This window comes from Plectropomus leopardus, chromosome 4 (assembly GCF_026936395.1).
Source record: "Plectropomus leopardus strain MGB_pleo_1.0 chromosome 4, ASM2693639v1, whole genome shotgun sequence".
Lineage (NCBI taxonomy): Eukaryota > Metazoa > Chordata > Actinopteri > Perciformes > Serranidae > Plectropomus > Plectropomus leopardus.
The window spans coordinates 4,377,009-4,403,272 of NC_142179.1; the positions used below are offsets into that span (position 1 = coordinate 4,377,009).

Here is a 26,264-nt window from a genome sequence, read left to right on the forward strand (position 1 = left end):
GCTTCTTAGGCTTCAAATGTGGATGTTTTGCAGCAAACCTTCAGTGTGTTTCCAACAGCTTTCAGGCTTCAAACATGGGTGTTAATACATAAGTGGGTTCCTTGCAGATTTTATGGCTCCAAATGTGGGTGTTTTGTAGGGACATATCAATGCATTTCCAGCAGATCATCAGGCCTAAAATATGGGTGTTTTGCTTTGACCCTTCAGTGTGTTTTCAGCTGCTTTTGGACTTAAAACATGGATGTCTGTTGAAGCCTCTTGCGGTGTTTCCAGCAGAAATTTAGGCTTCAAACTGGGGTGTTTGTAGCAACCCATCAGTTTGTTTACAGCAGCTCTGTAGGCTCCATATTAGGGTGTTTGTAGCGACCAGTCAGAGCGTTTCCTAATCCAACTCCTTAAAGTGTGACTGGTGTTAAACCACATTCTTTATATTATAAAATATATCTTCAGTGCACACAAAATGATCCACAATGCTCATTACCTGCTTGCCACTCGTATCTCTTGTGATGCCAGCCATAAGATGTAATGAGGTCCTGCTCTCCTTGTAGCATGTCTGTCACAGTCGAACTTGTTAAAATAACTCTGCGGCAGTGACACCAAACCAAATTGCAACACAATTAGTGCAAGCATTTTCGCCAATTAAGTTGACTGTGATTAAGATTTTTGTCTCACCTCATGCACACTTTCTTTACTCACTCTGCTTTGTGTTGGTGTTTCTGTCTCCATAACACTGCAGTAATTGGTGGACCTGTAATGGCCTCCATCTATCACTTTTATCTAGGGGGAATCTTTTCCACCCATTAGTGTGGACACTGAGCCAAATGAGTCCAACAGACATTTCAACACAGATAACTACACACTCACCACACGCATACTGTACACATGCAAGGAAGGAATTTTTTGCAACGCATATATTTTTTACTAGAGAAGGAACACAAAACAATTGTACAAAGTAAAAATAAAATAATATTTAAGTTCTGAAGTATTTAATGTTAATCCAATCAATTTTAATTTTTCATTTTGATTTTAATTAATGAATATTTGATATATTTGATTAGGACTGATGTTGGTTAAAAAAAATAACTCAAAGTTAAAAATTATGTTTGTATAATATTTCTTCTATAGCCTAATTTTGAAAAGCTTATTTTGTGTGCAGAATGTTACGAGTGTGTGTAATATTAAAGTGGGCCCTAAGGGTTAATCTGATAATGGAAACGCAAATCAACACATGGTTTGACTCTGTGCGGCCAAAAGCACCAGTGGAAAAAAACATATAGGGTTGTTTTTGGGTAGGAGCCTTGAGAGGAATACTTGTTGGATGGTGCTGGATACTTCCTGGCTCTGGTTGTTTGCCACTAACACATCTGCATGGATGAGCAATTTAGCTTCTATGGACATCAAATCTGCAACTTTTCAGTTTACTATTAGCCTCAAACGGTCAGAGTGCCATGTAGATTCAGCATGTTTGCATTAGTGTGACGCAAATTACTTTGATGCGACTACCTGCTGTCCCACCTGCTGCCTCAATTTTACTACATTACAGAACACAAACACACACACAAACCTCCCACGCCCCAAAACCTAATTAGTCAATTTTTAGATGAATAAACCATATTTATCATCTAACCTCCCACAAGAAATCGCCAAACTGACAGCGCACACTTCCAATGAAACAAATTGTTGACAAAAAAAAACATAATTAATGAAGCAATCAGCCCGTGCCAGCCGAGCCTCTCATTGACACCCTGCTGTTGTATGAGATTTTAATAATGCTGTTTAATGACATGCTCCACGTTGGCTGGCAAATGCAGCTCCATATGTTGTTACAGCTGTGGGGAGCAGGGAATCTACATGATCTACACAGCTTCAGAGCACCAACCCCTGCTGAGGTGGAGGGCTTAATGTGTGTGTGTGTGTGTGTGTGTGTGTGTGTGTGTGTGTGTGTGTGTGTGTGTGTGTGTGTGTGTGTGTGTGTGTGTATGACTTGCCTTGGCCCTCCAGAGATGCCTCTTTGATGGTTTTCCCTCCTTCACTTGCTCGTGTTTGCTTCTGTGCTGAAATAAGAAAACAGTAAATGTTCTTCAGACGTGTTTTCAGTTCATTTCACAGTGTTTCTCCACCACAAGTGATCATTCTTGGGCAGATTTATTGCACAAACTTTCTCATACTCAGATCAGATCCCTGAGCATTTCATAAAATGAATTAGTTTTGGTTTGACATTTTGTCCAACTATTTAGTGGCATATAGGGTTCATTACATTACAGCCTCATGGGGCCACTAGCATTGATTTATATGTATAATCTCATTTAACTACAAAGAGATAAACGCATATTTGAATCTGGCTTTGTTCACACTCCTCAGGAGAAAATAACTGACTATTTATGAATCAGATTTGGTCTCTGAACACGAATGATGATGTAATTTTCTTGCAAGCAGTCACTTTAATATCAGACTGTATTGTTCACTGGTGAGTTGCCCACTGAGCCAAACAGCTGCGCGTATATACACGAGTGTTTTAAGATGCACATGTGTGTTAATTATGCTCTGTGAAATGTGTTGATCCTGCAGAGCCTGTGGTTTTACAGCCCTGCAGAGTCTACACTGTGCAAACAAGAACAAAGACACGCTCATCTTCACTGTAACTGGATGTAACTGTGCACATAAACACATAAACACAATGAGACCACATTCATCCAACTGCCCTCCCAAACTGCCAAACCATCTTTTTTATTTTTCAGCATACTGTTTATTGCACACATTGCTTTCAAACGTGTTTCGTTTAATGACAACAATGTCTCAAATATGAGCACTAATGTTAATATTCACAAGCTAAAGCCATTTCTGGCATTTCTTTTAAGGGTTAGGGTTGATATTACTCTAAAGTACCTAAATTCACTGTAAATTCTAATCCTTTTGTAAGGTAGAAAAAGTCTGGTCGAACGCACTTTTCTACTTCAGACATCCTGTGACATATTACTGCCTGTTGGTGAGGAATAAAATCATAGTAAACAGTTTAACCCTTTGAAGCCTTGAGTGACATCACATGTCTTATGCTGTTTTCAGATGGCTTTCACAAGTATTTAAACCTTTGTGCCCTGAGTAAAGTGGTGCAGTTTCTTTCAAAAACATGGCAAGAAAGCAACGAGCAATTTGTTAATAAATGTTTCACAAATTCCAAAAAATAGTAGATTTAGGAAACTTTTTTTAACATGAAGGGAAAAAAAGGAAAAAATAATGAAATATTGTCATAATTACATATTTAAAAATACATGTCACAAAATATCTCTATTTTTTGAGCACTTTTTCCAGATAATCTCTGTGATTTTTTTGGTTGTTTTTTGTGTTAACTTTCTTTTTATTTTTTTCCTTTTCTTAGTTAGCAAAGTTAGCAAACTGTTTCCCAAACGCAGCAGTAGGACAGCACTCATTCACTAGGATTTTCATTAGGCAGCAGAATATTAACTATTAGTAATTCTTTTAATACAACACTTGGTCTTGAAGTGTTAATAAAAATATTGATAAATGAAGCTTTAACAAGTGCATAAAAAAACTATCCTAAAAGTGAGCACTTTTACAGACTAATGATGGCCATGTTTCCACAGAGCAGCTCATGTGTAAAATAATATCATATAACTGATAAGAACTGTGGCTGCAGCTTTGACAATAAGGGTCTGGGGATCTAACAAACATATAACCAAAACACACCTGCGCTCACATCCACACACACATACACACACCCTGACACACTGACACTGCCTTTGCTCTCCCACACAGCCCTCCCTCTGTTCACTGCAGCAGCTGCCTAATGTTGCATCAAAGACCCAGACGTTCACAGCCAAGCCTGTGATGGAGAGTTTTTTTGCTTTTTATCACCCTCTCTGATGGATCTTCACAGCGTTAATGCCATGTGCCAAGCTGCCGCTCCATCACTAGACCCCATGAACTATTACACAGCTCCTGAGAGAGCACGAGGGGAGCATGAGAGAGCCGAAAATAAAAGAGAGGAAAGAAAGACGGGGACAGAAGAGACACCAGCCGCCGTTGCCGGCTGCACTCTCTCTGCACTGCAGCACAACAGAGGGTGTGATTTATCCGCAGGTTGGCCTGGGGAGAGCCGGGTAACACCATTAGCAAATGAGCCCTAATTCACCCAGACAGCAGAGAACTCGCTTCCTGTGGTCTTTTAGTTTTTGACTCAGAGCCCGAGGCCAAGTGCCAACGCTGCTCAGGAAGCTGCTTCTCTCTGAGAGTTCACACCTGTACTTCAGTTCCCTCAGTGCAGATCTGAGCAGCAAATAATCAGCTTAGCTTTTGTCCGTTTCCTCTGGGTTTCACTGGCCGGGTTTCCATTAACCCTTAAATTGCACAAATGCAAACACTGAATACGCCTAATGGAAACACATCAACTTTAAAAAAAGCTCCCATTTATTGCAAAATGCTCGCATGAGGTGCCATTTCCAGCAATGTGAAGAAGCCATACTTTGCAAAACTGCAATGGAAACACCTTTTTCACTTTTATAGGTCACATGATGAACAACAAAGACTCACGTGACTTTTTAAACAACATGCCGTGGTATGTGTGTACGGTAGAGCTGGACCCATTTATATTTTGCATAGGACGAATGCCATTCCAGTGTTTTTCCTGCTGCTGCGCTTCTCACAAAAACAATGACGGGAACAATCATTTCACCCAGTGGTTATTAACGGGTTTATTGACCGAGTCAAGCCATTTTTGTGTCGGTGTGGAATTGAATGTGTTTATATGGTCTTGGTCTTGACTGGGTCTTGCCCTGCTTTGGACATGGTCTTGACTTAGTCTCGGCCCCTTAAACTCTTGGTCTTGTCTCGGTCTCGGCACACTCTGGTCTCAGTCAAGTCTTGATCTCAGTTAGAGGAGAGTTGTATCCCCGACCCTCCACCCCTGCCGACAGAAGCTCAGATGAATCGCTGTTGATTTATGGCGAAGCTCCGGAGCTAACAATTTGCTGACATTATCCCCGTCACTGTGCGTGTGACAGTTTGAGAACCAAATAATGCATTTGTTTTATGTTTTTGTAAGGAGGCCCTAAACTCTGATTCTGTTGACACCTTTTGAATCCTCAAGAATCGCTCAGTTTGTCATAGAGGTGGACACCTTTTATCCAAAGTGACTTAACAAAAACATCAGTATCCTTTGCATGACTAACACCAGCCTGGAAGTAAGTGCATCATACTCATGAACATCAACAGTCACCTGAGCGCTGAATATGGGTTCAAACAGGAGTGAAAACAAAGCATCAATATTCATGAAACCCAAAACGTGCAGAAGTCCACATTAAAAACCGTATAAAAGGTCTCTGATGTTTTTGGCGTCCGGGTTCATAACAAGCACCACGAGCCCACAGACCTCAAAAAACACTTACAGTTTTTAAATGATTTAACTTTATATTCAACCAAGAAAAACACAACCACTAAACTGCTTTTATGTTTTTTTTTCTCTGCAACTGCAGCAATATGCTTCTGTCTGGTAAATCATTTATGAGCAAGGATTTGAAAGAGTGTGCTGGAAGCTCTGAGTTATTAATAATGCACTCAGGACAGAAGGCAGGTAAGAGAAATACTGAGAGGTTCCCCAAATCTCCCTCCTGAGACACAACAGATTATACGGAGCAGAAATACTGTTCAGGCCAGTTTATCTTCTATTATTTTTATGTTTTTGGTGGAAAGTCATTAACATTCTTGGCTCAAATGGCTTTTTGTGTCCTTTTCAGTACATCATTTTTGTCTATAAAAATATATTTGTGTATTGATTATCATATCATATACAATTTTAAGAACTCAACAAAATATCGATTTTAACTTAGCTTTTTCTGCTGAAAATTACTTTCATGTCTATAACCAATATGACTTGAATGCTCTGTTAACGTGACCAAGTAGGCAAGAGTCTGAAATCTAATATGCTCACAGAGAACTCAGCAGCCCACGTGTCTTTGAGCATGGAGTCAATATTTGGAGCTTTTCAGTGAGTTCAAATAATCATAAAAACTTTCACTATAACTTCGTGCTCCATTCGTCATCAGTCCAGATCTTGACTAAATTGCACTGTAGTTTCTGTTTGAGTTTGATTTGGCCTTTGCACAGGGATTACCTCATCCATGTGCATCCTAATTTAATCTAATCTTCTTTGCATGTAAAACTGAGCTCAAGAGCTAAGCCAAGATCTAAAGCAAAGATGTGAAATTCCAAGTTTAAGCCAATGTATGCTCTCCTTAAGCCAAAGCCAGAGGAGATTCTGCCTACAGCTGCTGAAGAGACTTGTTTCTCAACCATAAGGTTTTTAAAATTACCATACAGTATATGTGCTTGGCAGAACTAAACTGAAAGAAACCAACTCCCATCGGAATTTGTATTAAAACATTTGTATTTCAAGCATTACACAAGTTTTCTTTTCACAAACTTCTATTATCATGTTTATCTGACATCTGTCTAAAGGTGCTGTGGTCAAGACAATTTAGGGACCCAAAACTGGAATCAAGGAAAAGAAATCGCTGCAAAAATTAAAAAGTCGAGGCTGGTTTCATCTGTAAAACCAAAAGAAATCGCCAGAGCGATATTTTTGTGTCTGACGCACATTTTGACTAGTAAGGCATAAGCTTCAGATGAGCTTTTATCCAAAAGCTTAATTCTGTTTACAAATATATGGAATTTTCTAAGTCAGATTCGGAGCACAGAGGGGAAACCTCACTTGTGATGTTGTATTATTTGATTTTCTTGTGTGTCATGTATAACGTGACACACACGTGACATCTTTTGATATCTGCGTGTGACAAAAGAGTAGAAAAAAAGACAAAAGTTGATCAAGACCTCAGATGTTGTGTTGTGGGAGGTGAAATCATTCCCAACATCAAACAGACCGCTAAGCTGACAAACACTAGCACGCAAACACACACACACACACACACACACACACACACACACACACACACACACACACACACACACGATTTCCCTTTCCATGAAATTTTCATCGAGGGGAGCTCCAGTCTTGATTAAAAAATTCCGGTCCCGGGATGGTGTCCTCCTGCAAGTGATGCAGGCAATTTTTCGGGTAATGATGTGAATTTTGATTTATTCCATGCATCAACTGAAACCAGATGGATCCTCCACTTCAGCCTATTCCCCATTGGCCTGCTGAGTGACAGGCACATGCGCACACACACACACACGCACACACACACACACACAAACACACACACACACAAAAAAAAAAAAATATGTCAAACCAAATGTTATCAATTTTTTCTGGATGAAAGAGGACTATTATTAGACAGCGCACACACACACACACACACACACACACACACACACACACACACACACACACACACACACACACACACACACACAAACAGCTTTCAGCTATCTCGTGTCAAAAAGGAAATCTCAAAGGAAATGAAAATGTCAGATACAGAGGTAGACGCTGAAGTCCTTGCTCTTGTTTTTCTTCATATATTATCTCTTGAGTCTTCAGTCAAAATAAATTAATGAACTATAAAACGAACCTCAAGTGTCCATCAGCCAATGAGTCATCACAATATTATTCATATCTCCTGATGGCTGAAATATTTTCAAAATCAGTCCTATAGAAAAAAACAAGATAAACGTGCAAATGAAAAATATGTCAATACATTTGTAAATAAATGTATTAAATTAATGGCAAAAAACCCTGAGTTGAATGAATGTAGGCAAACCCATTCAGTTCATTATCAAAAATTAATAAACCAATCTTCGTTGTTATAATCAAACCAGGACAATATATTACAATGCATTGCACAAAGATAGTGTGAACTACTGTAAAAAAAAAAAAACAACAAATAAATAAAGTAAATAAATACACAAAAGTAAGATCACTTCTCTTGTTATTGCATTATCCTTAAACATTATAATAATAACAATTATGGTTATTATTATTATTATTATTATTATTATTATTATTATTATTATTATATATTTAGATAGCGAATAGATGGATTCACATCCTTTTTTGGTTCATCAGTGATACAACAAAACTAGCATCGTATATTGATTTTCAATTTTTGGGGCATACTCTGGGCAAAAACACACTGTAAACCCGAATAAGTTAGCAGAACTCAAAAAAAGTGAGGCAATCAGTTGCCACATTTTTTTTGAGTTCACAAACTCAAACATTTGAGTATTTCAGAGCTTAAATATTTGGAGTTGATATTACATATACTTTTAAATTACTCATAAATTGTAATTACTGATTAGAGCCAACTCAAAAATTGTCAGTAAATGGTACTCAAATAATTCATTCATCTTTCTCATTGCAATAACTCAAGATAACCTTAATAATTTCAAGTATGAAAACTCAGGATTTCATGTTCAATGAACTTAACATTTATTAGTTTTTTCTTTCAATTTTCTGATTACACATGACTCAAAAACATTGACTTGCTTAAACTCGAAATCATTTACTTTCACACTTAAATTATTTGTGGCAACTGATTGCCTTAAACATATTAAGTACTATTAACTTAAAAGTAGTAGTGGAAAATATTCAAAATCAGGAAACTGTTAATACAAACATTACCCTTTGAGTTTAGAAGAATTATTTATCCACATCTGTGCCTTGTAGCATAAAATGAAACATAATATTTGAAAGACACAATTACAAAGGCACAATTTGGGCCATCTGGTTGTAAACTTGCAGTGCAGCAATGTTGACAGTTTACAAAACCATTCCCCAAACTACACCTTGTAAAAACAAAATTTCATATTGTAAACACTTAGCATATCGGTTCAACAACAATAAAATGTAAATTACATTAATAACTTGTGCCAGCTATATGGCTGTAAAACAGTTGAACAGTGGGGAGCAGCAACTTGAACGTCAACAGTTGAAAATAGTCACGTGGACCATGAAATATTCTTGTTGTGGACTATGCTCCAACAGGGTGAGCCCTCAGAATCCCACAACTCCTTTCAGATCTAGAGTTACACATGTAACATGAGGTCATTTTGAGAGTCTGTAGCTTTGGTGACAGTTTAGAGTTATCCAGACCAAGCAAGATTTTCTGTGTGAACTCAAGCGTGTTGGTCAGTCCTTCGGATAGGCGAGATGTAGAGCATAAATCAGGCGAACATTACCAGAAAGGCATCAGCGAGCCTGGGGAGGTCGACCACCACATCACCCTCTAGGATGACGGAGATTTTAAGCTGGGTGGTAGTGAACTGGGCTTGTGGCATCGTCACTCACGGTTGTAAGGAGGACCACTGGCGCATCCCCAGGTCTGGCTCATCCATAGCATCCTGAAAAAATGAAAGGGACAATAAAAATATTAAAAAACCAAAGAAAAAATATAATATTTAGTATTTTTTGGAAAGAACAGAGGTTGACTGAAAGAGCTGTGAAAAAAAATCTATCTCATACATTTTAGAGCAGTTGTTTTGAGTGGACAAAATGTCCTCAAGGTTCTCAAAGGATGGATTTGAAAAGAGGGTTAAGGTTTCTAAACATCTTGCCAAATGTTTGCAGTTTGAACACTGGACCATTTACATAAATGTTAATGTGTGTTTTCCTTATACATAAGTAAATGAAATGAAAATATGAGTAGGTTAATTTTACAGTACAATAGGCTTGATATTTCTTAACCGACTTACCACACATGTTCTGAAAAATCCTGACACTTCCTCTCACGCAGATACACAGGAAGGGCATGGAGAATAGTGATACGCCTTTGTGTGGACATCATGTACTTCCTAAGAAGATTAAAAATAGTGTAAATACTGTGACAAGTTTACTAATCAAACCAATACCAGTCAACGCATTTTTATTAGCTACCACAATAATATCTTCCACTAATAACCTGCTGACTTATCTGATGCATTTGTCAAATTCAAACACTTATTTAAACCTTTAAATTCTCAACATTACACAAAGACTGCACCTGTGAAAATGTATAATCACCTGTGTATCATGGACTTTAAAAATGTCAGCCAACGTCTGCAGTTTTGCCCATTCTGAAAGCTTTCTGCCTAAACAAGGCCATTAAAGCGAGGAGTGTGAAGATCAAGTTCGGCATAGAAAGTATTGGGAAGGTTCTGGTTAGTAATGCGTTGAAATACACCTGCATTATGGAAAGGACAGTACAGAAAGCAGAAGAAGAGGAAAGACATTATTTAATCTAGGATGAATGCATGGATAACACTGCACACAATGTGATATACAGTACTATCTGGTACAGATGAAAACAGATGAATGAGTTAATCAACATTACCTCAGACTGCATACGAAGAGCAGGCCAGAGCTCCATGAGCTCTTTGACTGAGTGGGCTGGACGTCACAATAGTCTATCTGTACTAACCACAAAGAAAAAACAATTTTATTTAACCAGCTAATTGAACTTTTAGCTAAACACAACACGTGAAAGTGCTACAGTTTTCTGCTGCAGAGAATAACTTTTAGCTAGACACAACACATGGTGAGCTAGCTTTTCTGCTTTCACACACTGATGCAGCTTCAATACAGATTACCACACACGCACACAGCCTGGCAGTTGAACCAGAATTTGCCAACAGGTAAAAAAAAAAAAAAAAAAACATATCACCTATCTGTGCAGTGAACCAAAACCACTCATTTGAACTGCAGAAAATGTGGCTGGTAACATTCATGAATTCTAATCTTAGTAAACACATAGAAAAAAAGACAATTTTATTTAACCAGCTAATTTAACTTTTTTAACTTTTAGCTAGACACAGCACATGGTGCTAGAGTTAGCTTCTGCTTTCACACACTGGCGCTTGGCTTCAACGAAGATGAAGAGTTTTAATTATGAGCAGTCACTGCATGTTTGGCATCACCAGTCTTTACAACTACAGAACCTTCGCCATGCAACACAGCTAACGTTAACTGACCAGATGACTTTGCATGTCAGCTTGCTGCTAACGGTTAACAATTTTACATGGCTAACGTGAGTCACTTAGTCCGTTTTAAAAACACGTTGAACCGTCTGAAACAAACATTAAAGCGAGTTTTATGTCGACTACTTACATTTAATCCAATGGCGCAGAGCTGAGTGCTAATGTTGCCGCCTTCGGTTGGCTGGTCTGTTGATCCCGCTCTCCTCCTGAGTCCTCCGCCTCGCTGTCTGAAGAGGAAGTGCACGCAAATACTACAAAATAAAATCGTGTGAACACTTCCGGTGGAAGGTGCGCGTGTGTAACCTACACAGTACAAATCTATCTGATGCAACGGATTTATTCTTAATTGATTCTTGGTTTGATTTATTCATGTTTAATAGATACGCTTTTATTTTTTTGGAATTCTCTTTTTATTGGTTTTCTTATTACAAACAATATCACAACAGATACAAGCCGTACAATATGAGTGTAAATGTACAACCAAAAAAAAAAGGAGAAAAACGGAACTGAAACAGGTCCTACCAAGAACAAAAAAAAATAAAAACAGATATGCTTATAAGTAACTATGAGTTAATTATTTTAAGTAGGTTACACAAATCTGCAAAAAGTTCATATTCATCAAAAATTACAAGTTTAATAAACTGAAAAGACGGACAATGCTACTGGCAATCAACATTTATAAGTAGAACTTTTGAGAAAATTTTAAGTTAACTATACTAATACCAATTAATTATTTTGAGCATTCGGATTTACAGTACAGTGTATTAAGTTGTATGTAAGCTATGTTTTTAAGTTACTCATCAAAACATATTAGTTAAAATTACTCAAAACGGAACAACATGTTAAATGAACTTGACATAATTAAGTTAATAGAACTTTTTTTTAAACTTTGAGTATGCATAACTTAATTTATTTAAGTACTTTGAACATTTGGGTTTACAGTGCAGAGCAGCAGGACACAGACGCAGTAAAACTTAAGCTTTCATTGTGCAGGTTGTAAGAATTTGCATTCACTCGCCTCTGCAGTAGCTGTTCTTATCCATCGATTTGATCCATCGTTCTGATCCATCTATCTGTCTGTCTGTCTGTCTATATACTCAAAATTATGGATATCTGTGGTAATATCGGTGCGCACAGTACATACGTGCCTGCAGCAAAACAAGTACCATTGCATTTTCAGAATGGTGGTACCGACTTGGTGCCACATCACTAATTTTTTATATCAGAAATTAAATGCCCTCAATTCTTTGAGAGTCACTGCCCAAAGCTGACTTGTGTCCACTGTGTTTAATCTGTTGTGTGAAAAATCACAGATGTGTCATGCCTCATCTCGCTGCACGGTCAAACGCAATTGACCCTCTTGTCGCTTAAAAACTCCCCCCAGGGAGGAAGGGGGAGGAGGGAACAAGATGAAGCCATGATGGGAAGTAATTATGCACAAGACAGCTCACTACGTCTTTGTTTACCCTTTTCAATTAGATTCTGTCTCTTCTTCTGGCTCGCTCATTCATTCAGCATCAGGTTCGTGTGTGTGTCCATGTGTGTCCGTATGTGTGTCCGTGTGTGTGTCCGTGTGTGTGTCCGTGTGTGTGTTAGAAATAGTGATTGATTGGATACAAAGTTAAAGGTAATGAGGCTTAGAAAGAGATGAAGTGTAACAAATTGTTATGGATGGAAAAAAGAAAAAGATATCGGATCTTTTTCAACTTACAAACAATAGAATTGGTTACTTCCCCAATTACAGTGTTAATTGTTGGACAGCTTAAATAAGTTATAGTTTGATGCTGTGTCCTCTTACTGGTTCTCTGTACCTTCTTATTTAAAACTTATAAAAGAACATAAAGAAAGAGAGACTATGAGAGAAACCAGCCACAAAAATTCAACTGAATGGCAATTACAATTTCAAAGTGTAGTAATATAGCATTTATCGAATATGAATCGAGCATGAAGATACAAGACTGTGCTAATGTCTAAATACCACAGATGATGGGAAAGTCATTATATTATATTAGGGCTGGGCAATATGGCTTTAGAATAATATCCTGATATTTTTAGGCTATATTGCGATACACTTTATCTACAGTGTCTCTATATTTTGAAATCTCCTCTAAACTACTGTAAACTAAAACACAAAATTATTAAATGAACTACAGTTACAAACTCACTACTGTTATGATAATATATATATAATATAATATAATAAAGAAAAGTATAAAGTTAAATAAAGTACTGTTATATAAAAGTTAAATAAAGTATTGTTATAGTTAAATAAATTTGAAGGACTCAGCTTGTTTCTGGCCAAAAATGTTGATGTTTGTGCTGTGGACATGAAGTTTCCAGTCAACAGTTGACTGTAACCGTGGTATGAGGATTTATCCACTGCAAGATGGAAACAAACAGCTCTCCATATCAAGTAATGCAAAGATTTCCAAGTCACTCTGGTGCTCCGTGGTCATAAAATGAGACTAAATACTCACGATCGGAGCTCTGCAGACAGACACAAAGCCTCACCTGTTCACTCTACCGACACTACCACCCATTAAGTTAAACTGTTACCGCAGCACCGCTAAATGTGATGATTTATTCTTTATAAGCTGGAAACAAACTAACAGCTCTCCAGTTCACATGTTAGTAGCATTGGCAAGTCATGGTAGTGCTCCATTGTTGTAAAATGCGACTAAAGACTCACCTTCTGAAGCTCTGCAAAAGCTCTGTTTTTTGTGAGTGTGTCTGTGAGGGGCAAAAACGAAATGCCGAAGCAAGTCTCATACCAAGGGCTAAAAAAATTTACATTCAATGTTTGTAATAAAGTAATTTTACACATTGCATGTGGAACAAGCCATAATGCATATAGTATATTCAATTTAGTCAAGTCACGTCAAGTCAATTTTATTTATAAAGTCCGTTATCACAAACCACAGTTTGCCTCAGAGGGCTTTACAGTGGGAACAGGGGAAAAAAGTGACTGAACAGGGAATCCCTATTCCAGGACGGACAGACGTGCAACAGATGTCATTAAAAAAAATCAATAAATTACCGCCAACACATAGGGTAGATAATAAATTGTGCCACATGCAAGCAACTTCAGCATACTCATACAGAGTGAAATAATAACAAGATGAGTCTAAAGTGAAAAAACAGGTCAACCTGTAAAGTTTCATTCAATTATAATGAAACCAATTGTCCACATGGTTTAATTTGTTTCAGTTAATTATTTGCAGATAGCACAAAACTGTGACAATGATTGAATGTAGTCTCCCGTCCTTAATTGATTAATCTCTTGATGTTCTCTCAAAGCAATTTTTTTCCTCAGTAATTCCTTAGTTTTCCAAAGGACTGTGCACTCTGTGCACATCACCTCTTATATTTACTCATCTCAGAGTGTGCAGTGAATGCCCGGCTCTATCTGTCTGTTTTCTCATCACTTTTTATCTCCACCGCTCATTCTGTCAGGTCTGCTTTGAAAACAGCCAGCCAATTAACTCTGGGACCATTATTAAACGCTCTACCTCTCTCACTGTTATCTCAATATATTCCTGTTGATAATAAATCAGCCAGCAGCTTCGCTCATGAACTCCGAGGAAGTTTATTTCCTACAGGGGCCCTCACTTTGAAACAAGCTTCATGTCCGTGTCAGATAACTTTAACCCTTTGAAACCTGAGCAAACTGGCTTGATTTCTTTCAGAAAGACAATGGGCGACTTAGGAAGAAATGACCCCAAAATTAGCAAAAATAAACATGAAAAATGAACAATTTACGAATAAATAAATAAACACAATCAAAACAAAGAGGGGGGAAAGCAAAACAATAATAATAATAATAAAAAATGTAATCAAGATAAATTAAGATATTGCTTTTTCAAACATTTTCCCTAGCTTTTTTTAAAAAAAAACATTTTTACAAATTTACTAATTTATTGGAAAACTCCTTGCAGAGTTGCTCCTTGGTCTTTATCCTATTTTCAAAAGAAAACCAGCAACAAACAATTTTCTCAGGGTTGAAGGTTAAAATACCTGTGAAAGGTGTCTGAACATACCACAAGAAAAAAAGATTTCGAGTTTTTAAAAAGTACATAAAATAATTATCAAAAAAAGTGGAAAAAAATAATTTAAAAAAAAGTTTTTAAAAAATGAATGACCTAGGGAAGATACTTGAAAACTATTTATTTCCCTTTTTTTTAAAAAAAAAAAAAAAAAGTTCTCAATCTAGTTTGTAATTTGTTGCAATTTGTGGAACATTTCTTACCACTTTGCTCATTGCCATTTCTACCTCGTTTTTAAAAGAAACTGCACTAATTTGAACAGGGTTTAATGGATTAAATACTTGTTTATCCAGGTGAATACAAAAGTGTCATCTGGCATTGGTATCGGCAGTATCAAATGACTCGGATGAGGGCCAAAACAACTTGATCCTGACAACCCTAATTTTGAACAACTGTCAAAGCGAAATTCCTGCCTCTCTCCACACCAAGCAACACAGCTGCAGCACTATATAAACTGAGACATCAGATGCAGGCAGACAGTCACTCTGCGCAGTGCAAAAACCCTTCCCCAGATGCGCTTTAATGATAACATCCTCTGTGCTGATCCTGTCTTACCCTACTGTCACTGCCCTTTCCACAGCCCGTTCACCGGCTGGCCCTCGCCCTCTGGATGATCGCATCTTATCCATCAGGGGGTGGAGGGGATTTACCTTCCATTAATGGTGCCTGTCTCAAATGGCTTGGCCTTTACACACACATACACACACAAGTCCACAGCTACTTCACAACTAGCTTCTTGAGTGGTGTCGAGATTAAAGAGCAATCACAAACTACTCCACAACTGATAGATGGGAAGTGGAGTCAATGCGATGGTGACCCACTTCTGGGAGAGAAGAGAAAACAGGGAGAAGTGAAGGGAGGAAACAAGGAGAGCAGGGAAGAGGAGAGGAAACAACAATCAGAAAATTTGTCATGAGAAAACTGAAATTTGTCTTTTAAGTGGCTCACAGAGGTACTCATAGAGTAACTAGAATTAGTGTCCAGTGGTTGTATGCCTCCGTGCACCAGTTTTTCTTACAGTTTACATCCATGTCTCTCTCTCACACACACACACACACACACACACACACACACACACACACACACACACACACACACACACACACACACACACACACACACACACACACACACACACACACACACACACACACACACGTTCCCCCCGAGCAGCACTACAATCAGCAATTTCAAGATTAATATCGCCAATTCAGTATCTGACTAAATGTCTACCTTCTGTTCCTGAGATATGATGCTGAGTTTGGACAGAAAAGTGTTTTTGCAACATTATGATGTCACAGTGAAGTTGCCCTTTGACTTTTTGGATATAAAATATCATCATTTCATCATTTTATACTATTAAACATTTGTGTGAAAGTTTGTCATGATACACATGGCTGTCTTTAACTGACATGTATCTCTGAGATAACACAAAGAAATACTTCTAGCTATACAGCTTATAAATGTTAGGTGTACTTGGAGTGGATGTCCTACTTTTGTCACTTGTACATCTGTTGCACTCCTTGTCATTGTTGGTTGAAACCTCATCTACCGAGTGATAATACTAATAATAATACTAGCTGTATTTAGGTGAGCAGGATAGTAATACTAAGGTGCCTTCCCTCTCTGGTAACACTCCTGAAGGAGGGAAAGTTTGTCAATACATATACATTAGAGCCCAGCCAATATATCAGTCCGCCAATGTTATTGGCCAGTATTGGCCCATCACAGATATATCGGTATCAGCTTATATGTTGTGGTCTATGCTTGATCTAAAAAGTACAGCAAAATAATGCAGGAAAAGATATTTGGAGTAATTTCTAATTATCAAATTCCCTATTTACTTTATTGTTCTAGTGCATTTATGCCGTTTTTGATGTCAGGCTGTAACATATCTTGCCTCCATCATTTCTTTGTCACAAATATATGATAACGAAATCTGAGGAATAACTGCACTGCATGATTGCATATTTCTACAATATCGAACGACATATCAATATCAGAATTTTTATAATGGTATGGCATCGGCCCCAAAAATCAAGTATCGGTAGTGCTCTTATATATATATATCTGGGCATTTGGTTAGACATAAATCCTAAATTTATCATAGGGAATTTTAAGAGTCAAGATAACACTCAGTTTTGTATAGATTAAAGTTTCTCTCCATCATCAAAAACACGTCTGATTTCAGGCATTTTCTTGTATCAGCTTGACTGTGAGGAAACCATCTAAAGATCTGCTTATCTTACTTCTTCGTCTAAACTTGACACACTTTATCAAGCTGTTTTGAGATATATTTCAAACTCTTACGGTGTATAGGACTTATCACTTGTGCAGCCTCGTCTGATTATATAGGCAGATATATCTTTACAAAATATCTGCAATCTCAGATCCAACACTTTTGCCTACACTTAAAATGTCACCTGTTCAGACCGAGGCAGGAAAGATTATTATTATTATTATTACTTTATTATGGCTCTTAGTCTTGTACTGACCTGCAGGCTGAACTCAATCATGACTCCCTCATCTCTATTACAAGTTTCATACAAAAGTTAACAGATATCCTTAACCAAAACTATAATGTCTTTAACAGCTGTCTGACTTTTTAAATACATTGTTTTTGCTTGTGTGATAATTAATTCTGACGTTACAGCTCTAAACTGCTGCAAGAAAATCTTGGTAATCATACAGCATAATATTGAAAATATGAAACTGCGTGGCAGCAAATACATAATATCATATCACGTTGTGTTCAAAATAAGAGTTATTGTGAAAAAAACATCTACTTCTTTGCCAAAATGTGTTAATTTTTTGGGGGGAGGGTTAATAAAATCTTGTGGAATCATCCCTATTCATGGAGGAATTTAACAGTAGAAGTAAAGCAAACTCACCCAAATTAAAATCAGATTGTTTGCATAATATGAGCAATTTACTCCTCAAGGATATTTTAATTTTGCACCGTTTTTAACCAAAAGCTGGTCTGACTGAATAATACTCAAATGTGTGCAGCATTAATTCAGAATAAATGCATGAAGAGGGACTTCTGCATCAGCTACCTCTGGATAAACAGAGACTATCTGGGGCACACAAAGCTTTAGCTCCAGTCACATTAAAAACCAGTAAGCTGGTGTACTGGCACACGACAACAGGAAACAGCAGCAGTGACGCAACAAAACTTTTACCGGATCTGCTGGCTAGAGACCAAAAACCCAACTAAAACAGAAAATATAAATGCATACACAGATACTCTGTATGACCATCATCAGTGCACTGTTGATGAGCTTTTTTTTTGTTCATCTGTCTTTTTTTTGTTCACCCATCAAAGACCAAAACCATTAAATCTGCCCTACACAGACCATAAAATAGTCTCTTCAGGATTCAGAAAATTTCATCTCATTAAGTTCATTTTCTTTCCAAATTAATTACTTCCATTCCCTCAGAGGAGCTGTTTTAACCAGCCAATGAGGAAAAGGGGAAGAAAGAGGGGGAATATCTCATCTCTCATTCTCCATTTGACCCAACTGTACGGCAGCCAAGCATGGCTGGGCTGGGTCTCAGCAAAGACTCCTGGGTAATAGGGTTTGAAGCAAAGGCTCATTACCTCCTCGATTTCCTTATGACCGGCTCAAAAACACTGCAGGCCTTCTGGGTAATTCTGAGACACAGACTGGGTCCAGATGTGTGCGGCTCAGATGAGCTGAAGTCCAATTTTATGCTTTTATTACACAGAAAAGAGATAAGGATATTTGACCGTATCAGCTAAAAATTTAAACAAAAGATTCTCTCTAAGGTGCATTTAGTTGCACTGTCAGATGTGATATGGAGAAACAGTTTGATATAATAATTCAAACAAAAATTAAACTCTCTAGACTCAGACTATTCACAGGGTTTCCCACACATTCATTTATTTTTGGCAGCCAGACACGACTAAAACATATGCCAGATTTAAAATAGATTTTCTGATTTTTGAAGCTGGACCACTCCTTAGAAGCACTGCTGAAATACATGTGCCACTAGAATATTCTGTACTTGTAAAAATGACCCATCAGCTCCTACGTACCCGTCCTGGCTATCAACAATTGTGAATTATCACTGGCCTGGTTTACTAATTCTGTTTTCTGACACGTTTGTGCCAGGGGAAAATTAGTTTATTACCTCTATTTTGCGGGTTTCTCTGCACTTCAAAAAAAAAAAAATCTACAATCTGCATATAGACACTAATTTTGGGGCATCATTCCTGTGACACTTATCCAAGAAGATAAGATGAAATTTGGATTGATTAATCCAAGAAAAATAATTGAGACCACCGATAAAATATATTTGGAGGACTGCGCCTGTTAGAAATTATTTCTCCACTCGAAAATAGCCCTTGCAGTATGAAAACTGCTTACAGTGTGCTCTGTGGATTATCCAGAGTAGTCTTTAACTTCTTTGTGACCGCTGCACTGACACAAAGATGATCCCAAAAAAGGTCATGGGGTCGACAGAACAAAGTTTAACCTGAGGCAGCTTTGCAGTGCAGCGTGTCAGCACCAAACAGAAGACTGGTCGTTCTGGAAGCTCCCAGGTGCGACTGGATGCATCTGTGTGAACGTTTAGGATGGCGATGACAAAAAGCATGATTTACAAGCTCAAGTGTCACCGCAGTCCAACCTAATATCTGAGCCGTGCCCACTCTTCCACAAAGCTAGACGCAGGTCAAAGCCATGAGCTCAATCTCTCTGCAGCCCGGCGAGCTCTTATCAAAAGAGCAAGCCTTTCTCATCTCGACTCCCTACAATCTCTCAGAGCGTCTGCCTCGGGCTGAGGCATGTTGACACTACACAAGCCAGGTGTAATGGAATTGACCTCCACTGCCAATCCGCTCCCGTTTCGCAAATAGACACATCAATAATATCCGCCACACTGGGCCGGTGCGGCACGAACTGTAAACTCAGCACATTGTAAATAAAGGTCGGACGGCTGCAGCAGGGACTACAACGAGCCTCCCTCTCTTTCAAGATGTCTTTTTAGCTGCGGGATGAGCGGGACAAATGTGGACTTCTACATCCATTACACAACAGAAAAGCTGAAGTTACAGGAGTTGTTGGAACAGCAGTTGTAGTAGTAGTAGTAGCAGTAGTAGTAGTAGTAGTAGTAGTAGTTGTAGCTAATGTTTTATTCAGGCCTTTAAAGGAGTTTTTGTAGTTTTTTCCAAATTTAGGTTTACAATGTCAGTTTCTCATTTAAAGGTTACATTTAATATTCTTAAATTTTTGTCACCAGCATTGAACATGTGAGTCACTTTAAAAAGTTGCTGAATTTCAGCAAAATGTTATGCTTTGTTTCCTAATGGTCTTTGACGAATAATTCAACATTTTGAGAGATACAGATATTCACATTTATTGCCAAGGCTAACTGGCTGTCTGCTTTTGTTTTTGCAGCAACTATTACTGATTGCTATATTTTAAGTTAATTTGCAACAAAATAGCATCTTAATACCAGATTATTAAATCTTGTTTTTGCTGACCTCCAATTGCTATAAATTCTTACTTTGCTGCAATGTAAAGTAAGTAAGTTGTGTACTTCTGGGTGTCAGTACACCCATCAGTGATGTTTTTTCAACACTACAAAACACAGTGTTTTAGCCTGATGTTAGGGTCCTCTTTACTACAGTGGCTGACAAGAGCAAACGTGCTACAACAGCCCATAACTTTTCTATATAGCAGAAATGTGCTGCAGCTTCAGAACTTAAGATCACTCACAAAAATCCAAAACAAACGTAACAATGGAAATGTCCTGCAAATCAAAAAACATACTACAGAAAGCAAAAACAAATACATTCACTGAAAGGGTCTGCATGTTCAGTTTTTCTTTTCGTGAAATTTGATTTTCATACTGTAGTAAAATCAAAAGAAATCAATGGCTCAGTAATGTAATATAAATGATGCCATGGAGAATAGTCAGTGGCAATTTAAATTACATGTGATCTGTGGTGTTTTCTTTAATTAACTTTTGGGATGCAATGATGGTTTTGAAATCTGGTGAAGCTTTTTCTCCCAAAATGGATAATAAGACCTTTGGGGGGAAAAACTCCTCATTTGGGCTGCTCTGATGTTGTAATAATAACTGGTCATTATCCTCTCTCTGATAACGTCTTCCATTCTTTTCCTCACTTTCAGAGTCTCTGATTACTAGCTGGGATTTATAATCACACCTCGACAGCTCTGACATTTCATATTAGAAAGTGACATAACGAGAAATGAAAGGTTCGCTCAGTCAGACCACTGCAGGGCACCAACACATGACCAGAACATAAATGAGGGGATTAAAGACGCTACGGAAATACAAAGCAGCAGTTTAGAAGAAAGTGAGTCAATTGTGTCATTCAGGTTGAATTGATATATAAGTATTAGTCATATCTGCATAATATCACAAATTTTTATACTTACTGAGCATGAAAGGTCATTTTGACAGCTTTGTTTCACACTCATTGCAGCTTTCGTAAAGCGTCTGAGGGTAAAATGACCTGCTTAAAGGTAACAGCAGCAGCAGCTGTGAGAAAAGGGAAAGAGAGTGCCTTCTTTTATTTCTACTATATTGTGTACAAGTGATCTCCATTTAGTTATTTCAGTTAGGTGTGTCAATGGTCAATTAGCCATTTATAGCAAATACTTACAAAGTTAGATTTGGAAGAAGAGGCTCTTCTCTTTGAAAGCACATTTAAGACAAGAACAACCCTACTAAAAACATTAAAGTCTTTCCTTTGCATTTTAAAAAAAGTCTATGTTCATATGATAACACTGAGAATGCTCCTGGTGTTACTGGATCTACAAAAACAACCTAAAACACTGTAGTATGCATGCCAGGCCAGTTGGCGGTATAACTTTGTAATGACACACCTTAGAAGAACACCGTGCGCAAAGTGCGGCTGTGACGTCACCGTTGTCACAGGATCCGTGCACTGCCAGTTTACATGGCGACAGAAAGCGGTGGCGTTTTCAAAAGATTATACTCTGGTACCCTTTTTCAAAAGTTTGTGCTTTCAGGCCCCCAAAACACTGTTGTAGTGTGAATGAAAGGCAAAACCACAACAAAAGTTTAACATTTCAAGCAAGAGCCGTTGCCGTGTAAACGGCCCCTTGTATCCCTTTCCCACCAACACGAAATTGGTTACGCTCCAAAATATAATTTTGAACTGTTTTAGAGCAATTCAAGTTGGTTCTCAGCTGGAACAAAAAAAACAAGCAAGGTTTTCTTGACCTGAAATGCTAAGCGTGATGACATATTTTCTAAGTTGGAAAGACAGGATGGAGAAGGCAACAATACAGAGGTCAAGTGACAAATCGCAGAAAAGAAAGAGCAATCATTTTATCCTCCTTTCCTCTGTCTAGATTTAAACTACCAACCATTTGATTAAATGCTTTATTTTTTTCTACTTTATCTGGACTAAGCTTTTTTTTCAACTGCCTGGCACTGATACTCTTATATTGTGAACATTTAACACAAACTCCAAAGCTTTTTCAATAAATTGAATGTACCGCCACAATAAAATGCTGCTCAGAGGGATCATAATCTGAGGGTTTTTTTTACAACACAAAAAACATGCATGGGGAAAAAAAAGTAATTCATTTCATTATCTCTGCAGAGTGGTATATTGGTGGTATATTTATTTTGCCATTTTGTAATTAACAAAAATGCGAGTCAAGGAGAGAAAAAGCCCTGAGAGCAGGTGATAAAAACAGACCCTCGAGGCAGTTCATGACTTCCTCCGAAGTGTTTGTCAAAATGTGGCGCCAAAGTGAAATGTTGCTTTAATTTCCAAACTAACACCTCAGTTCATCATCACTTCCATCACTAATGGTGCTAATGATGACAGGACCCTGAGTAATACATCTGTATTAGTTGGTGTCACCTCTCATTTCATCACCTCTTAGCAGAGCTGTTGCCACTGAAAATCACCTGAAGCCCTCACAATCCTTAAGTGACCTCTGCAAGTTCAGATGGGGTTTCGATTTTGTGGGTAAAACCACCCGAATTAGCAAAACAAGTATTGGCATTCTATGTTTTTGCAAATGACAGATACATTACATTTGTACGTGGATATGCTGAATTTTTACGTTTCAGCAACACTGTGGTTAAATTGAGGTTGCATTTATGCAAGCATAGCGATGTCTGGGTGAGAAACAACCGCTACTCTCAGAACTATATCGGCAGGAAATGCAACGATACCTTGAACAACCACTTTTCATGGCGCAATCCCACAAAAAAACCACCCACCTTTGGTGGCGAAAATAAAATGAACTGCAGATGTGCTGCAGCTGACATGCAGCTCAGACGCGCCTGACAAGCGCTGCTCGGGCGAGCAGTCCGCGCACTGTGTGAAACAGTGTGATGCGTTGACGCATGTTACGTGAATAGACGTATTTACGTAATTGATTATGTCGATTACGCTGACGCGTCGCCCCAGCCCTAAATTTGATCAAACCTGCATTTTCAAAAGTATCCACATAGGTGAGAACACGGCTGACACTAACCTTGTGTTTTTAACCTTGTGTTTGTAATGAACCGTGGTCGTAACGGGGTTTTTGAAGACGGACCCACCGTCAGCAGGCCTGTTACATCTGACAGAGTTTATTAAGTCGAGGTGATGAGCTGCAACCCCAGACAGCAGGGGTTGTGATGGCAGCCACTTCTCCTGTCAAAACTGATTAAGGTATCAGAGCTCATGTCTGGGGAAGGGACGCATGGGTTGTGAGAGGGAGGGGAACAGCCGACACTCTGACTACAATGTCCCACACAAGGTAATGTCTCAATAATGGGATGTGAACACTCAGATGGGGATGGCTCTAGGAGAAGAGGAAATGAGGGAAAGAGGTCAGGAGGATGGGATGAGGAGGGGAAATGAGAATCAAAGAGTGATGTGCTATCACAGCGATCAGTCCTCAACAGATGGGCTTCCACCTGGGTTTCTCCTCGGGGAAATGGCTTTTCATGGGATGTCAAAAACTGAGGAAAGGGCAGGAGGCCAGGAGAACCCTTTTACTACTTTCTCAAGGGGAGTTTGGTGGTGTCCAATATTTTGGCATGGACATTTTATTGGTTTTCTTTATATTTTTATCCAGTGAATTATTATAGGTGGCCTTTTGTGTTGAGGGGCATAGTGGTGGGGTTTTGCTATTTGTTTTGCACTTGTTTTTTTAGATTTTTTTTTTCTTTTGTTTGGTATTCTCTGCCTCAAAGTTTGGTTGCCTTCAATGTTATTGTGAAGATTTCAGGTGGGAGGTTTTTATGTTCAAACCAATGTTAGCTAGGTAGCAAAAAACCACATTTACAGACAGCTGACTCCATCATCAACTACAAGCTTACAGAAAAAGCCTGAAAAGCACAAAAATCACAAGCAACAGCATGCATAAACACGGATAGCAAAATAGTGGGATGAGGTACTCTCCACAAATACAGACTGTAACTGTTCTGATACTTTCATCACGCACTAAAAGATGTGAGATAAGAAGATCAATATTGCGAAGAATTAGAGGGAAAACAGCAGCCTGCAACAGCAATATTTCATCAGTCAGACTACATGATGCATTGATTCTCTCTGTCCACGCTGCTCTCATCACCGGTTCAATGATTGCACACAAAAAAAAAAACACTCCTCCATCCTGAGCAGCAGCGTGTCCTGAAAATACTCTCTCTTGGCAAAAGAAGCTTAGCCGTGTTGAGAGGCTGCGCTGCATGTTTACCTCCCGTGTTACATGGCAGCTGGCTCGGAGCAAAATAATCCCCAACTCATTCAACATGTAGTAGATTCCTGACAGTAAAGAGAACGGCATGCTGTTTTAAGTGCTTTTTAGTCACGTTAAAGGTACGCTTTCATTTCAATGCTCACAGGAGAAAGGACACAATGGAAGTGTGATTCTACAAATGTGTTTTGTTTTTTTTACCAGCTCATCCAGATGTGTGGTATCACAAATGTTCCACCACATGTCGGGAAAATGAGCTTGAATTAATCTGCAGTCTGGAGGAAGGAGTTAAGCCACGCAATCCAGTCTGCATGATGTTATGCAATTGTCTGACTCACTGATGGAGGTCAGTTTTAGTGCAATTCTTTCATAAGAAATTGCTCTGTGATTTACATGTTCCATATAATCTATTGTACGCTGAGTTGTTGGGCAGTGATTCCCAATTCAGGGTAGAGGATTCTTCAAGATAAATCTTAGTGCTCATTAGATCGTTGGAGGAATAAGAGAAATAAGAAGCATGTTGCACTACCTGCTCTGTGCCAAGGAGCGAACAGACCGTAAAGCATTCATCAGGTGGTCAGAAACACAACTCAAGATGAATGATCATGTTGCTCAGTAACTGCTGTTTCAATATGTGTATATAAGCAACTGTTTGCTAACAAGTTCCCCGCATCAACTTAGTCTATCAGTATTGTTCAAAGTTAAGAGCACTAAAGTTTCTGCCATTTGGAGGATGTAATCAAGTCTTTTTTGTACCTTTTAATTGCTAGGCTACATTTGCATGCAGTGACAGCCCTCTCAATCATTAAATATATGTCTTTTGGGGGCTGGCGGTGGCTGAGTGGATAGAGCAGGCACCCCATGACTAAAGGCAGTGTCCTTGCCGCAGTGGCCTCAGGTTCGACTCCCGCCCAAGGCCCTTTGCTGCATGTCGTCCCCACTCTCTCTCCCCCTTTCACACTACTGATCTGTCCTAGCTAATAAAGGCTAAAATGCCAAAAAAATAACCTTTAAAAAAAATATATATATATATATATGTCTTTTGGAAACGGTAAAAAGGGGCTTCTGTCGTCAGCCACTTGCTTCAACTATCACTTCCCTTTGTGCTGTCTCGATTGGTTTGCTTGATTGTAATGTAACTAAGCGGGGACGAGATGAAAGGCCTGCAAGGACAAATGATCTCCTTGGTGCAAAACCGTGTTAGATTCAAACCCTACAAGGCAAATCTGGAGTGTCACTGACTTTATGAGGGGACCAGTTGAGTTACTTCAGGTTTTAAGGGTTGCTTAAAGTGGTTTTATCACCTCATTCACCCTTGTGTTTGATTAACTTTAATATGTACTTATTTTTTTATTACCAGTGAATCAACTGATGGTAAGAGGAGTTGCTTCTTGTGACAAACCTATAATTAGCCAATGACCTAACAAGCAGTTTCCTTCAGCTGAAGTGTTTTTGAAAGCTAAAACTTTCACAAACTACTCTGGTGGCCGAGGCTACTGCATATGGTACCACCTACTATTCAGTAACCATTCACACGCACTCACTCTCTGATGATGCAGCATCAGAAGCAATCTGG

General features: G+C 38.5%; 1 long non-coding RNA gene across 1 annotated transcript; it reads right to left on the minus strand.

Moving 5' to 3' along the window:
* Nucleotides 1-10,026: 10,026 nt before the first annotated feature.
* LOC148189670 (uncharacterized) lies at nt 10,027-11,860 on the minus strand. Its single transcript, XR_015776308.1, has 3 exons — nt 11,051-11,860; nt 10,278-10,359; nt 10,027-10,127 (listed from the first exon to the last, which is right to left on the minus strand). It is a non-coding gene; the product is annotated as an uncharacterized LOC148189670 (long non-coding RNA).
* Nucleotides 11,861-26,264: the final 14,404 nt, after the last annotated feature.